The 14,763-nt window shown below is 39.4% G+C and overlaps 1 protein-coding gene across 9 annotated transcripts in view; it reads right to left on the bottom strand.

The window, feature by feature from the left end:
- Window positions 1-14,763, bottom strand: part of ENOX1 (ecto-NOX disulfide-thiol exchanger 1) — a 367,098-nt gene that overhangs the window by 124,636 nt on the left and 227,699 nt on the right. Inside the window, exon 1 of one of the 9 annotated variants that reach the window (XM_013948359.2) lies at window positions 8,909-8,927. The exons of the other annotated variants lie outside the window; for them this stretch is intronic. The gene's annotated coding sequence lies outside the window, so the exon portion shown is untranslated. Of the gene's footprint in view, window positions 1-8,908; window positions 8,928-14,763 lie in introns of those variants that run through there. 9 annotated transcript variants of the gene reach the window in all.

Here is a 14,763-nt window from a genome sequence, read left to right as displayed (position 1 = left end):
GGACTGCTAATGGGCCACATGCCCTGCCACCCTGGATTGTGTAGTGCCATCTCTTAACTGCTTTTGCCAGGCGGGTGAATTTTCAGCCTTTCACATTTAGGCATTTTTACAGTTTCTTTGCACTGCTGAAATGGACTAGGTTAGGAAAGGTCCTTTCTAAGTCTAGAATGCATACTTTAAAACCAAATGATAAATTTGCAGTTCGAAGAGGTTTCCGGATGGCTCCTTTGGTCTCTGGGTTCCAACACTGACAGTAGTTATGTTTCATACCATGTACTGTAGTTCCAGATATTTAAATGAAGAATGCACTCTTCTGAGCTTCATAGAAGAGTATACTATTTCAAACAGAATTATGGCCAGCATCTTTATGTTTTGTTGTCACTTAAACATCAAATAGCTCCATGCCACCTTGAATAATTCTGAAAACACTCAGGTTGCTGATATTACATGCCAGTCTCACATTATGAAATAGGTAGTATTCCTAAGAATTCAATCACAAAAAAACAATTGTCTTAGACCAGGTATTCATGTGTATTATCTTTGTACTCACCTTTTCCAGCATTTCTGGATTAGAGGTTTAAGTTATCGCAAACAGCTAAAGTTGTCATGGTACCCCTCAAAATGTGAACCAACATCACTCTGAACCACAGAAGAGACAGAGTCCACTCATGGAAAAAACATCCAAAGTGGCTCAAGTAATGCAAAATCATTCCCACTTTATATGCCACTTTATAAATCCGAATGCACTTTTCTGAATCTTTCTCCCTAAGGCTTGTTAAATTTCAACAGAATTCTCTTTCACGTTGTGAACTGAATATGAAAAAGCAAAGCTACCAGACTGATGCTCAGCAAAGCTAAACCGCATAGTAACACTGATTCAAAAGGCAAGCAAACCACCGCCTATTAGCATGATTTTCTAAGAAAGAGAGTAGAAAAAAAAAGTAAAAATGCCTCATCTGGAGAGAAATAAAGAATCTTACATATCTTGAAAAGGAAAAATGAGGGATAAAAGAGATATGACTGATACAAGCACACTTTAAAATGTAAAGCACTCAGCAACTCCTTCTTTGATGCTCCTCTTTGAACACAGCCTACTACAGAGCAGAATATTCTAAAATAAATATTTTGGACTGAGCTTTGCATCCAGTTCCACCAGTGTGACTCTGCTGATACCAACAGGACTGTGTCAGGGTCCCAGGTGGCTGGGCTGAAAACAGAAACTCATTATGGAATGAGAAATGTAAGAATGCTTTGGTGCGAACACATTCCCTGTAGAGTGCCACACAAGTAAAAAGAACATTTAAATAATAGTGGCCCTTGATCCTCTCAAAGGCAGAGAGTGCATTTTTTCAGCTCAAATTTCAAAAACCAAACCAGAGTTTATAAAATGTACTTGATTCTTATGTAAGACCCTTTGGCATTTTCTTTCAGCGAAAAGCTCTCCAGATGTTTTTACAGTTCAACTTAAGTAAATGTATGTATTTAGTTAAACATGCTTAATGAAAGAGCCACCTAAGAGAACAATGAGGAAATGCTTGACTTGATTAATAGACCAACTGTCGAACTCTTGTTTATGAACATCTGGCTGGGAAAGTGATTTAAAAAGGTATTCTATCAGTAAATATCAGCATAGTAAACTCTTCGAGTTGCAATAACAGACAGCTCTAAATTCTAAATGTAATTGATTGAGAAATAGCATAGGATGCCTAAAGTCACATTCAGCTTATCCATGCACACTAAACATTCATTATACAGCATCGCTCCTGTGTAATGTGTAACTTAGGCAACTACTTAATTAACAAGGGACATGCGTATTTGGGCCCTGGAAGCTGCCTTCCCTACAAGCCACATGACTGAGTGCAAGGCTCTCTGATGGGCTGTGCTTCAAAGTTTGTTTGTGCAGCTCTGCAAAAGAGTCAAACTCACCCTGACAATTTCTCAGCAACCACTGAGGTCTGGACTCGGTAGCCCGGCTTTCACCCACACCCCCATACCTGTTCCCTCCAGCTTTGTCACACAGGTCCAGCAGGAGATCCTGGGAGTGAGGAACATCACCCATCCTCTACCCACCTCCATCTGCTTCTTAGCACAATTTCTGCAGTTTCCCATGAACATAACGAGGCTTGCGAGGCCCTAAATGCCACAGCAACATTTCTAATTCAAAAGCTGTTATCATCTAAAATCTACAAAGCAAGGCTGAGCTCAGGAAACTAGAATGCTTTTTGCCTTTTTCCCCTGGTTTGCGGCAATGTGACAACTCTGAGATGACACAGTCCAGGAACCCTTTCTGTAATTCAATTTTAGTTCTGAAGCAAAATTCTACTTTCATCCCAGGTCTAATTTAATATTGGAGGATGATAAGGGGTTTTTTTGTGAGGAATTTTTTTACTCACTGAGAAACAAAGCAGCAGGTTTATTGTAAAAATTCACTTTCAACTGCAGCTGAAAAGCAAGTAATGCCAATCCAGGACTCGCTGTAGGCACAGAGAGACTCATACCACACACACCAAAACATCTAACCATCGCACCTCAGACAGGAGCCTTTTCACCTTTGGCTCCTCGTACGGTCCAAGCAAAGAGGTGGAAGATTTTGAAGAATGATTCATCCCCACTGCAATAATCTCCACATCCCCCAAAGGAGATTTCTGTGTCTTTCCAGAGACTGTCAAGGGAACCTAGCGCCATGAGACACCTTATTTGGCACTCCAGTTATGCATCAGACAACAGGCAGACAGAACCTTGCACATACTTCTCAGCTATAAAGAAACAATTGTGAAGTTATTGGGGCACCTCATTAAATAAACAAACAAAAAGATTTAAGTCTTGAATTTGGCTTCTGTGAAAAACACTGAAAATCAGAGATGTGGCTTAGAAACAACAGTCTTTTTTTGATAAGTCACAATAGGAAAAAAAACCTGTTATATTTCCCTGCATGGCTGTGCATACAAGCAACTGCATTAACTGGCAAGGCTGAGAAGTTCAGATGTGCTTAAAACATTGAAGAACCTACATCACATGAAAACTTCACAAAAGCCATTGACTAAAAAACAGTTGCAAGGGACACGATGAAAAATGTGTCAGACAAATGGAACAGCAGTCCATTCTGAATGAAGCAACAGGGACTTAGGACAGAGAGAGTACAGGAAGAGAAGCTGGAGCTCTTTAAATGGTAAGAAAAATATGTATGGAAGCAGCACATTTGTTTCAATTTCCAAAAGTATTTGACAAGTTTCCATGTCAGAGATTAATGACTAAGAGGCAGAGAACAAGAATAAAAAAAATAAAAAAGTCTTCTGTGTATAAAAACTAGCTCAAATTGTGGTTTTGCCCTTAAAAGAACACAATCCCTTCTCACTCAAGAGATCTTTTCCTTACAGTCCTAATTACCATGTGGGTCTGCATTTGAGGGCTACTCTGAGAATAATATCATACAGCTGTAATAGCACTGCTGTAGCTGTGGTGGTCTGAGGTCATAGGCAAGACAAGTTTTAGGGGCCATCCAGTACAGTCAGAAAAAAACAGAGAAAACCATGTTCAGGTCTAAGGTAGAAGCCGTGAACTTCCAACCTAAGCACAAACAGAGAACAATTGCTTTGAGTTTAATTAGATATGTTAAATCAGCTAGACTGAGAAAAATGGGCATATTACAGTGGAAATGGTGACAAGGTGGTTATTCTGTAAAGTAAAGGAACAGATAAGTAAGCCTGTAGAAGATGAAAAGATTAATAAAGGGAAGAAAATTAACATGCTACAAAAATACTCCCTCCTTTGAATGCACGTTTTTTACCATCTGTTATAATTAAAGTTTTAGTTCCCTACTTGCTTCAGACCAGGGAAGGGCTGGCACATTTTTTTCCAGCTATACAAGTTGGTTGAAGAAGCAATATAACCCTCACCCACAAATCTTGCCTTACACAGAAGGCATGCAGGCGTGCAGCCTGCTCCTAGAAATGTGCAGCATTTGCTTCCTTGCACTGTGAGCAAGAGTATATTGGAGGACCCTGCTGTGACCCTGCCTCTCTCCTCCCCTTTGCACTCGCCGAAGCTTGCTTTGTTATCTGCAAACAGGTCAAGGCAGCACAGACTGCGAGTGGGCCTGGCCATTAAATGAGAGGGTTAATTATATGTGGTGGAAAAGATGTTGTTTGTTTGTTTTCTGGTTTTCTAATCTAAGAGACAGATGTAGCCTGGTGTTTTACAGTCAGAATCATTTCTCTTTATTTTACTAGCACAAGGAAAAAAATTTACAACCTCTTATTCCTGCTAGCTCTGCAGTCTTGCAGAAGTGGAAAAGGGAAGCTGGGTCCTATTTTGGTTCTGTATTATTGATGGGATGGCGCTCTCTGCCTAACCCTGGGATCACGCTCTCTTATTTTCACCTCCGCAGTTCCAGGGAGGACAATCAGGGCTCCAACCACAATATTTGGCCAGCAGCGTTTTACTGCTGGATTTTACTGATGCCAGGATGAAAACAGGTTTGTTACCCTTTAAATCCCCAAATGAGTTTGCAGAGCGGACAGTACTTGCAAACTTGTAAACTCTATTTATATGCAGCTGTTAAGTAACATGGAACTTTCCGATATTTTCAGTCTATAACATAACTATAAAAAAAAAACTATGACAGGTTGTCATCTTCTGATCATAAATGCACGGTAAACAATAAAAAAAGTTCTCTAGAGAACTTCTTTAGTTCATGCTTACTATGTACAGATGTGGATGAGGCATTAAAAACAACATCCCAAGGCTATAGATGAAACAAAACTTGGAGTCACAACAAATAATGGGTCATGTAAACAAGTCTAGTGAGATGTGGCTCTCTTAGGCAACATGGCCCACAGAGGCCAAATGCCATTATGCATAGGAAAATGCAAAATAATCGAGCTAGCAAAAAAGGAAATGCATGCAAAACCAAACTGTCTTTGGAATTCTAACAAGAAAACACTGAGAAAATATCCCTACATCTACAGCTTAACTCCTTTCTGCAATAAGAAAGGAAATGGCAGTATACACTAATGGTGGCTAGAATATGCAAATGTGTGATAATGTTTCTGTTTACCATCCTTAGAATTGTGTGATCCTTCTGTTACTACTGAGGTAGCTAAGAGATCTCAATGCCCCTTAGGAGATATCTGTTGCATTACAGAGACTGTATTCAAATCTACCCTAATGCTTTGTTGATGGAAAACCAGAGAACAAGGGAACAGGAAGCAGGGAGGTAGGAGGAACACAACTGTCAGTTAAACAAGTTGCAGTAAAAAAAGCCTTCTACTGAGAATCCCAAGCCTCAAATGCCTGGATGAACACTTCAAAGGATGGTTAGCGCTCGTGTCCCAGATGAGCTCAACAGCTGAGGTAAAACACTGGAAGGCAGGCAGTCCCTGAGGCACACCAAATGGTGTGTATGAGTCATCAGCTATTATCATTTTGCTTTCCTAGCACTGCACCTTCACATTGCTAAGGAGCGTGTGCATGCTGGGACACGGGTCATGCCATCAGGCAGTGCTGAAGCAGTTTGCTATAGAGAAATATACACCAGCATCCCTCAGGGAGATATATGTCCCCTCCTGAGGACCACTGCTAGTAACTTCCATTCATATGCAATAGTCCTGTTGGCTTCCAGAAGACAGTCTCTGTCATGAAGAGGCTGTTTCTGCAGAACTGGATGGTTTGGGCTTCTTTTATCTTAATTCCAGATTAAATTCCACTCAGACGATAACAAAAACAACAACATAAATATGGGCTGTGTTTGCTCTTTTTGAATGGAAAACATAAGACACATGTTCCAAATCACGTTTAGATTTAAAGCTCAAAATTAGCACCTTGAATTGCAGCCAGAAATGATCTTAGTCTTGAGACTGAAAGTCCTTAGTCTTGGGAGTCAATAAATCAGTCACGACAAGCCTGAACCAGTTATGGTTTATTAAAAAATCAAGCTTGATTATGTACTTGAGGTAATCAGGCAGATGAGAACAAAGGGATACAAAGTTAAAAGGCAACATATGTAGGAAGAAATGGAGGAGATGTTTTATTTTATACAGCTGGTGAATAACAAGAATTAACTTGTATTTGAGATTTTTTTTCATATACTGAATTCTGGCTAATAATGTGAAAAGACCCCACAATATTTCTAATAAGCAGCTTATTAAATCAGATACTCTTGGAGCTGCTCAGCTGCAGCTTCCCATTCCTTGCTGCCTGCACACAGCCCTGATATCCAGGTGCAGCATCTGAGCTCTCTCTTCTCACAGCCCATGATCCTTCTCTCAGTCCCCAGCAGGTTACAAAAGTAGAATATTAAAAGCATGGTGAAGAAAAAAGGAATGATGATATAGCATTTACTATAGTAAAGGACAGCAGCATTATGTATAGGTATAAACACTCTAAATATCAGGCTATTTATAAGAAAATAAAATCAGGCCACTTTTCTCTCCCGTCCTCTTATTTTTGGTGAGTTTATTATTATTTTTAAGGAATTTTAAATTTATTTTTTGGTACTGACTATTCTAGTAGATAAAGTTTTAAAACATTCTGGTATGTTTTAAAAATACTCTACAAAGCATGTTTGAAATGCCAAAATTGTTATCAAAAGGCCCAAGAAATGAAGATTTCAACAATTATTCCTGTAAAGGGACCAGTCATGCAATTCCAAGTATAGATAATTCCTAAAAACCCTGGAAAGGTTAAATAAATTTGACAGATGCAGCTCAAAATGAGGAAAAACCTTAAGACTGCAATTGGTTATAATATTCCACATTTAATTCTGGTGAAATAAACCATTTAAAATACAATTACATCATAGAGAACAAAATAAGTTTAAGACACATGTAACTTGCCCTCTCCATCTACTCCAATCTGGACATCTTTTTTTTCTTCTGAAATACAGGCTAGTGCTGCTGGATCTTTAAAAAAAGATTACAATAAACATATCTGTGCCTTCTCACACTGTGCTTTCTCCTGTAAATACTAGCAAAGCTCTTCCTTATTCTCTCATTCCCTTTTTTCCAATCCTTCTCTAAAAATTAGAGTAGCATAGTCAAGAAGTGCAGGTAGGGACTGTATGCCTGTTTCTCATTTGTACAATAGCGAGTTTGCCCATTTCTCACTGCCTGACTTAGAATATCAGATAAGAGTTAAACCACTTTTTCACTTACCACCATATTACTGCTGTGCCAAGCTGCCTGTAAAAAATACTACACAATAGGCAGGCAGCTTCTTAATCACTGCTGTTTTTCATGCCAATCAGCATTATCCCATTGTTTCCTTGCAGTCCCTTACCTACCTGGTTTATCTAAGTGAAAAAAAAAACCACCCAGACTGTAAGCAATTTGGGCAGGGCTTGACTGTTAAATATGTTCATACAGTGTTTACCTTACTGGAGCTCTCTATCTCTAAGCCTTTTCTGAATGCAAATAATGAATAATCATTAAATAATGTAGGCACTGTGGTCAGGAGAAGATTATTTATAAAAGAAAATCAACTAGGATCAGGAGAACCATGTTTTTAAGAAAAAAAAATCATTAAGATATCTGCACGTACAGGAAAAGCAGATAAATTTGTCCTTGGTATGCTAACAAACTTATTAAATTTCTGAAGCTACAGTAACAGTATCTTTAATATTTGGGCAGAACACAATCTAAATACATGTTGGAGAGTATTTCAGCACATTTTGTGTATTAGGTTTAATTATCTTTCACCTCCAAGTCCGCTGACAGAACTACTCCAACAACCAGCTGCTTCCCATTACAGAGACATTACTCAGCGCCGGTGATGTCACGCACATCATCTGTCACCACTGGAGCATGGGAAGGTACGGTAAATCCCCTGTTTATCTAAACCAAGTCAACATTAGCAAAATATTATGTTACAGCCACCCTCGCATGCTCAGGGGTTAGGCTCACTGAAACCTAATGGGCTTCTTCAACACTGACCATCAAAAGGTATTTTTCCACATGGGTCGCCTGTACAGATATTTCATGGACAGACTCCTGCAGCGATGTGAAAGTGCATCTCTGCGTGCTTTGTGAGACCTAACTCTCTTGCATGTGCAAAGGGCATTTGAAGGACAGGCGGAAGAAAGGAAAGAAATCCATCTTTATGCCTTTATCCCAAGGTAAAATGTAAAAAGCAATCCTCTCCTGCTTGCTGTTCAGCGGCCGAGCTCTACGTGCTAACATAGCCCATGCAGGTAAAGAGAGACCCTGCCTAGGGAAGCACGACAGCTTTTATAGTCCTTATTTAGAGTGGCTGCTTGGAGATTAATTCCTATTCAGGTCCTCCTCTCCCAACAACATCTTGCCCTGTGACTCCAGGCCACCCTGATCACTGCACTCTCTTAAGACTACTTGGCATGGCCCTTGAGATTGCTGTGTCCATCTCCTGCAAGCTATCAACACGACCTAGTCACAGCGTGGGCCTTGGGGCTTCAGGCAGGATCACACCCCCCCAACTGGACACGACTTGCTCAGCAGGCCACCTTCCAGCAGTCCACCATAAACAAGCCTTTTTGCCATGTAAATACATAATGTGGTATTCATACCTTGTCTTTGACTAGTTAAAATGGTAACCATCCATAGCAGATTTTGGATAACTGTTACTGAGGGATACTGTGACACATTGGATTAACTAATATTTTACCTTCTTACAAAAATCTCATGATTAAAGCCCAAAAATGGCACCCCCAAAGTCAATTTGCTCTTCCTGTTGATTCCTATCCACCATATCTATATTTTCTCATTAATAAACTGTCTGCCTGCCACACAGGGGTTACACTGGGTTCCCCAAATTGGCCAGGTAGCCTGGGGCCCTTGGATGAGGACTGATGTGTGAATGGAAAGTACTGTAAAAAATCTGTGCTCCAGAGGAAGTGAACAGTCAGTAGCAAATGGTTCCCAACAGCCTCCTGACTTACCTTATTAAGTGGGATGCTGATAATCACTCATGGTTTTTCTTGTCATGAATGCATAAATACATGGAAAACAGTGTGAGGGGAGGGCTCTCCAAAGTCATCTAAAAGATGGGGAAGTTTTTTACAAAAATAAAATATTTCTGTATGATACGTCACTGTAATTTCAATTAAAAACATGCAAAACAAAGATTTCTTTGTGGTATAACTAAAAACAGCCAGGAATAAAAAAACAAAACAAAACAAAAAAACCCACTATGTCTTCTGTTTGGGTGTATAATAATCATAAAAGTATTTTGATATTTTGAGAGAGTTAAAAAGAGCTATGCCAGACAGTAATCAGGTGGCCTCCCTATAGCATTAACTGACCCTGGACAAAACTAGTAAAATATAACAACAGAAAAAAGAGATGTGGTAATCCAAAAATAAAAACACATACAACACAAGCTTCACAGTTGGTACATCCCTTTATGTGTCCCTGCTCACCTTCTGAGTCTTGCTTATTTGGGACATTCAGCCCCTCACACAATGTTAAAAAGTCCTAGCCACCCTTAAGTGCCAAGCAGATTTTAATCGTTATCTTTATCCTTGGCCTCAATTAAGGTCTAATATAGAGGAGACACTTGACATGACCTAAGAGGCACACTTAATCCTGAATAGGGTGTCAAAGGCACCTAGCGTTTCTGCCACATTTTCTCCGGCCATTGAATCGCTCTCTCATTTTTTTGTTGTAAACTGGCTGTGTTTGTTCCTAGCACTTTAATGTCCCCTGGTGTGAAGTCTCCTTGAGTAACACTCACATGATAGAAAGTGTGATTAACTCTGCAGGTGCTTTTCAGGTCAATGAAAAAAACTACTTGTTACACTAATATATAATACTTCTTTAAAAATGTTCCCAGTGGATCTACATATTAGGCCTCCAAAAGGATCTATTCTTTTTCATTCTTGCTGCTGTCTTGTGTCTTGACAATATAAGTATATGGTTTTAGCTGGGTACAGGCTCTACTCTAACCCTACAGAGCATATTTCAAACCTCTTTAATTATTCTGATTGGCCATTTAGATAATTAAAACAGTAAATCTTTTCTCTTCCTCTTGACTAAAATGCAATGTTTCTGCAGTGATGACTATAATGGTGAAGTATAGGAAGGAACTAGAATAAAATTAGAGAAATTATTTGATTTTCTTCACAGTATGCTTTATTAGATTTCTTTCATTCTGTAGCCTGCTTATTAAACACAAGGCATAAAACACATTTGGAATCCATAATATCTGGAAAGGTGTTTTCTAAAGATCTTTTAACTCTGAGGTTTTTGCAAAACCTATGGAAATCTAGGAAGATATGATTAAGACTTTGTATATCTTCTTTTCCTGTCAAATGTCAAGCCAATGCATTGTTCACAGTAAGGGTAAAGATGTGCCGCACCACCGTGCCACGGGACTGCTGATTTCTTTCAGCAGCTCTTGCGGTCTGCAGCTACAGAGGCGGGGAATGAGCATACGTGGAGTGCCTTCACCAGCTGAGTATGTACTTAAAAGGTTACATCTGGAGTGCGTTAAACTTTGGTAATAAACTATAGATGTTCAAACATTGGTTCTTAAAAAAATTCTTATCTTCAGGTCATAGTACAAGTGAATTATTCTAAATTTTTGTGGATGGACTTTATAATCAATAAATAGGAGCTCAGTATTACTTACAGAAAAGAAAGCTGTGTTTTGCTTGATGCAAAACTTGGAAGATGCAAGTTATGTGTGCACTGGCAGGCAACACTGACAGCAAAAAAATGATGTGTTGAAAAGGAAGCTTTAATAAGTAACGAGATAGCAGGAATAAAACCAAATGAGACCACCAGACGGATATCAATGGCTCCAAGCCTTCAGTAATGGAGATACCACAGAGGAAGTAGTATATGCACAGGATTTGGCAGAGTCTTCTGGCCAGCTGACCTCTTAAGATCTTCAGCAGTGCTCACTGTACAGCCTCTCTTTGGGCAATTGCTGAATATAATCAAATATACCTTGATTTCCTACAGTATTTGATTTCTCTTCATTAACAATATAAAAATAGTACAAAACCAGAACAATGAGAAATATGTTTACAATTTGCTCAGGATAAGACAATCTGCAGTAGACGATAATTTGCTGGGCATGCCTCATCCATTTTATGCTAGAAAGCCAGTGAAGCCTAAAGGACTTTTCCATAGCTGAGGCAGACTGGTGAGGGAATTCTTAATTCTCAGCCCACCCTTTATTGTTCTCAAATAATCATTGGGTTGTCTCCACTCCTCTGCATAGGAATCGGTGATCTCTCAAGCCAGTGGAGTGAGGAGGAAGAAGGAAAGCCATCATGCTAGTCTTCCAGGTGACATGCCCATCATGTGGTAAAATGCTTGGGACTCATTGGAATCCAGATACAATGATCAGCTTACAATTAGTTAGAATCCTCATCCTCAAGCAAGAGAGAGTCTAAATATTAGGTCCATGGAGGACTTGAGCTAGTAAAATATATGTGGGATATTTAACCTTATGTTTTAGGATTTAAGAGTCTCGAGATTGAAGTTTCCCAATTTCTTCTGTTATCAAAAACTACTTCTGGGGTTACAGTTTCAGTATTGCAACCACTTATTGTCACAGGCGCTGCTTCCAAAAGTGAGGTTTTGCTGAGTTATGACTTGATTTGGAACTATAACTTGCCGTTTGGGAAATCTTGCTCTGTCTGTTAATGATCAAGAGGAGAGACCATTGGAGGGAGAAGCATTTCAGTGCTGACTTGCTTTTTACGTCTTCCTCTGAAGTATCTGATACTCAACACTGTCAAAAGTGCAATACTAAGCAAGGTGATCTGATTGAAACTGACAGTTCCTATGTTGCACTGAAATCAGGTCAAAAGACAAGTGTGTGGGGAAAGAAAAGACAAATGGAAAACCAGAAAGGTTGATGCAAGTGTCTAATATTTCACAACCCACAGTGTCTAAAAAACATGTGCCTGAGGCCACAAAAGTGGTATATAGTTTTCCTATACCTTTTGGTAAGCAAGATGTTAGACTTCAAAACTTACCGCTCTCTGATTTCACTAGGATTTTATAAAGGTGGTCAAAGCCTAATTTAAGCCAAAACAAAACTTGAGGCCACTGAAAGTTTTAATATCTTAGGGCTGAGGCCTGTTAGCTGGACTCACATGGAAAAACTTGCCTTAATTCTTTCAATAAGTAGAAATCATCAGTTTTCAGGCATATACTTGACTTCTAGGCAGAATGTGTAACTCTCATCATGGATGTCTGTACTTGGGGATTGTTATTTTCTTCTGTAAGAGTGCAAACATGCAGCACAGAGAATGAGCTTGACTAAGTCCAGAAGAACGACCATGTATGTACCGCTTCTCCTGTTTATTTGTACTGAACTTTTTGACAGACACCATCTTTGATTAACAAATATTTAATTCATCTAAATCACTCTAGAGGAAATCATCTGAACTGCTTTGTGCTTTTCAGGGCAATGGTTCAGAACTGAAGAAGAACCAAATTGAACTGGAGAAGTGAATTATTTTCCTGGCAGGATGTCTTCCTTTAGAAAACAGGTGACCTGATGCCATTTGCTGAAACAAACGAGAGTATAAGAACGCTAAGTTCAGCACTGCCCAAAATACTTTTTAAAAGTGCCAAGGCAAAGGCAAAATAAAGCATTCACTGTTGGCCCCTGCAGTCACTGAGTTGTTCTGCTATTCCTAACGTTACAAAAGAGAAGACCATAATGTATTTGAATCAGAGCTGCCTGACGGGCGAGTGAAGACTTAACAGGACTGAAGTTTGTCAACTGATATGCAAAAGAACTGATAGCACAAGAACTGATGTGCCCAAAGCTGTTGAACAGAGGACTTAACAGGACTAAAGTCGTCTACCAACCGATATGCGCAAGGACTGATATGCGCAAGGCTGCGGAATGGCAGCATTAACAAGCCTGGAGAAGTGAAGTCTGCCACCTGGAATCTGCACGGACCCCCGGGGAGGGAAGAAACAATACGGAGGTGTTGGGGTCTTGCCTTGCTAGCCGGGTCCTCCCAAGCAGACAAACAGTCCTGTGATTGCAAAACTTGCTAAAAGTCAGCAAAAGCAGTGTTTGCCCAGAGCCCCAGCCGTATTAAAAGAGACTTGGCAGCTAGGAGAGTTTGAGGAGGCACGGGAACGTGACCTGACCATCCTCTCCGGCTGGACCGTGAGTATCCCCCCCCTCCCCTTTTCCTGGGACGCTGGGTTAAGGTAACTCCTCGAGGTTGAGAGCCCTCTCACTAGAGAGTGAACAAGAAAGCTTTCAAGCAGGGATAAGCAGTGCTTCCAATTAATAGCGCAGTAATCAACGGTTTCAGGTTATCCTTTCTAAATTAGTAACTGATGGTTTTGTGTTATCCTTTCTAAATTAGTAATCACATTATTTTAATGGATGTTACTAATCCAAGAACTTGTGTGAGGATATAAACTTTTTTTTATTATTATTATATTACTGTCTCAGTCGTTGCTATCGAACCTTCATAGCGTGACAGTGAAACACTGCCAAATACACACAGATGATTTGGACCTCAAAATAGGTGGAGTACCACCTATCCTTTTGCCCTCACCTGACAATATTTTTCAAAGTCTCAAAACATAGAAAACAGCAATTTTAAGGCCTGGATAATTTAAAAGCTTTTTTTTTCCTCAAACCTTTCCAGAAAATTTTTACCTCTGGGCTGAGACCAAGCATGAGAAATTTCAGCCCAAAAGGCAATTTTTTGGAAAAAAATTATAACCTGCTGAAAGGGGAGGTTTAGAATGAAAGTGCTTTTCAGCCATAACTCTGCGACATCAATCTTTAACACTTTAGCTAATGCATTATTAAACTACGGTTTATTGTATGAATTATGTGTATATAATGTATAAATGCATATATTAGCGTATATGTAATGCAGTAGCCAAATATTATGGGAAAAGATAAGCTTTCTGAATAGCAAGAATTATAAGCAGAGGATATACAGAAACAGAAGAGATATTATACAACTATTAACAAGAATCCATCCTTACAAATGAAAGGCTCTGACATTTGCCCAGATCAAAAATCCAATTTTACAGCACTAGGAGATAAGGAATTAAATGGAGTACAGATAGCATCTAAACTGGTATTAAAAGGTTAGCAGTGCTTAAAATTGATTAGTTACCAAGACCAGACAGCCTACATCCCGGACTGTTAGAAGAATATGAGCCAGATGTTGCAGAAGTTTCCTTTGTAGTTTTAACAAACTTTCAGGCTACGTAAGAGCTTCACAGATTGCAAAGTGGCTAGCATAATCCTGCTACGAGGCAGGCATCCCAGCATGTCACAGAGCAGCTAAGTTAACATCAGCTGGAAAAAAAGCAGCAAAAGCCTTTAAACAGACTTACCAGATCATATCGATTTCACAGTTAAGGGGGTAACCCTCCCTCTCCGCAATTTGGGAATTAGGAACCAGTAGGTTTGGGGAGGGGAAGGCATTGACTGAATAGGTCTTTTGGAAACTGAAAGATCACAGAACCAAGGGATGTGTCAGGTTACAGATGAGTACCACACATCAAGTTTCAGACTATGGCAGGTTATATAAAGATGTCCAGGAAAGCTCAGTCTCTGTCCGAGGCTCATCTAAACTACTTATTGCTTTCCCAGCTGTCATCATGCAGAAAAAAAAGAATAAAATTAAAAATAATTCTTTGTAAAGACAGACAAAAAGTTAGTATTTGGACACGTGTTCCATTTTCATCTCAGAGAAATGTCATGGATGGCAGTAAAAAAAGTAATAGGTGACTGCTGAGGAAGTTTATGTCATTGCTAGGTTTGATATAAAAAATGAAAAAAAGT

The sequence above is a fragment of the Apteryx mantelli genome, chromosome 1 (assembly GCF_036417845.1).
Source record: "Apteryx mantelli isolate bAptMan1 chromosome 1, bAptMan1.hap1, whole genome shotgun sequence".
Lineage (NCBI taxonomy): Eukaryota > Metazoa > Chordata > Aves > Apterygiformes > Apterygidae > Apteryx > Apteryx mantelli.
This window is presented reverse-complemented; position numbering and strand designations above follow the sequence as displayed.